This window comes from Gossypium arboreum, chromosome 4 (assembly GCF_025698485.1).
Source record: "Gossypium arboreum isolate Shixiya-1 chromosome 4, ASM2569848v2, whole genome shotgun sequence".
NCBI lineage: Eukaryota > Viridiplantae > Streptophyta > Magnoliopsida > Malvales > Malvaceae > Gossypium > Gossypium arboreum.
In genome coordinates, this window is record NC_069073.1 from 44,654,542 (window position 1) to 44,656,839 (window position 2,298).

The window sequence follows — 2,298 nt, forward strand, 5'->3', positions numbered from 1 at the left end:
TAGCAGTTGCTAAAAAAGGCCTTCCTAGAATTAAAGGAGTGTTGCTATCCTCTTTTATGTCTAGAACAATGAAATCCATGCGAAATATAAATTTATCGATTTTAACTAGCACATCTTCAATAATACCCCTAGGGAATCTTATAGTTCTATCTGCTAATTGAATGCTCATCCTAGTCTGTTTGGGTTTCCCGAGACCGAATTGCTTAAACAATTTGTAGGGCATGACGTTAATACTACCTTCTAAATCAGCTAATGCATTATTAACATTTAAACTACCAATTAAGTAAGGAATTGTAAAACTCCCTGGATCTTTTAATTTATTCAGTAGCTTACTTTGCAGAATAGCTGAGCGTTGCATTGGGCATCTGTGATAGAGCTTCAATAAACGACAAGTTAATGTGTAATTTTTTTAAGAGTTTAAGGAATTTACCAACTTTTTCATCTAAGCGGTCTTTCCTTGTCACGTTGGGGTATGGCACACGAGGTTTATATTCGACAGTCACTGGTTTGTTTTTATTATAATCTACCTCACCTTTACCTTTTCTTACCACCGTTTCTTGCCTCGGTTTTGGCTTAAGCTTAACAAATCCTTCTTCATCTTGAACATTAATCGTGTTAAGTTGTTCCCTTGGGTTAGGTTTAGTATTACTTGGCAAGCTACCTTGTGGTCATTCGGAGATTAGTTTAGAAAGCTGGCCTATCTGAGTTTCGAGCCCTTGACGCTTGTTGATTTTTAAGTGTCGTTTCAGTGTTCTAAAAACGGGTTTCTGATACTGAGATAAACTTTGTGAGCATCTCTTCAATGTTCAGTTTCTTTTCCTGTTGATAGGGTGGCTGTTGGTAGCCCGGAGGTGGTTGCTGAATTCCTTGGCCTCCCCATGAGAAATTTGGGTGGTTCCTCCAACCAGCATTACAAGTGTTACTATATGGATTGTTTTGAGGTCGAGGATTCTTACCCATGTAATTTAATTGCTCGTTATCCATGTTGTGGCCATAAGGTTGGTATTCTGAATGGCTTGTTCCACCTCTACTTGCTTCGCACTGTATTACTTGTTGAATCTGTGAAGAACTAAGAAAACCATCAATTTTTTTTCAAGAGTTCTACCTGATTAGAGAGCATGGTGACCGAATTGACATTATAAACACTGGCTCTTTTCGTTGGCTTTGTCCTCATGACTTGCCATTGATAGTTATTCAATGACATCTCCTCTATGAACTCATAAGCGTCGTCAGGTGTTTTATTATTGATGGTTTCACCCGCAGCTGCGTCTCAAGTCGAAGGATTCAGGCCATTATGGAACGTTTGAACTTGAAGCCAAAGCGGTAACCCATTGTGAGGGCACCTTCTCAAAAAGTCCTTGTATCTCTCCCATAGATCGTAGAGTGTTTCTAAATCCATCTACACAAAAGAAGAGATATCATTATGTAATTTACCCATTTTAGCCGGCGGAAAATATTTTAGTAAAATTTTTTCGGTCATTTGTTCCCAAGTAGTAATTGACCCTCATGGTAACAAGTTCAACCACTGTTTAGCTTTGTTCCTCAATGAAAAAGGGAATAACCGAAGACGAATGGCATCGTCAGAAATGCCATTAATTTTAAATATATCACAGAATTCCAGGAAATTGGCCAAGTGAGTGTTTAGATCCTTATCCTGCAACCTATCAAATAGAACAAATTGCTGTATCATTTGAATAGTGTTAGGTTTTAGTTCAAAGTTATTTGCAGCAATAGCAAGCCTAACTATGCTCGACTCAGTTCCTGTTAAAGAAGGTTTAGCATAATCATACATATTAGCGAAATTTTGATTAACTGCAATTGCAGGAGGTAGCTGATTGTCTTGGTTTTCAGCCATCTCTTCGGTTAGGGGTTCAGTATCGTACACTTGCTCGTTCTATGTGTATCTTAGGCTTCGCTTTATTTCTCTTTGGATTCTGTGAACTGTGCGATCGATTTCTTCATCAAATATTATGGACATTGGCACTCCATGCAAGCTTACAATCTCCATCACATACAACCTAGCCAGTTTTTGTAATGAGTAATCGGTACAAACCAGTACGAAATGGGCAGACTTGGTTAACCGATCCACTATAACCCATATCGAGTCTTTCTTAGTAGGCGTTAAGGGTAGCCCACTAACAAAGTCCATAGTGGTCCTTTCCCATTTCCAAAGTGGAATCTTTACTGGTTGAAGCAACCCTGAAGGCAACTGATGATTCGCCTTCACTTTTTGATAAACCAAGCATTTACATACGAATTCTATAACCTCGTGCTTAAGTCCAGGCCACCAATAAAACT

General features: G+C 38.7%; 1 non-coding gene across 1 annotated transcript; it reads left to right on the forward strand.

Annotated features, from left to right (window-relative positions):
* Positions 1 to 1,325: 1,325 nt before the first annotated feature.
* On the forward strand, positions 1,326 to 1,431 carry LOC128292073 (small nucleolar RNA R71). The gene has a single exon (XR_008282058.1). It is a non-coding gene; the product is annotated as a small nucleolar RNA R71 (small nucleolar RNA).
* Positions 1,432 to 2,298: the final 867 nt, after the last annotated feature.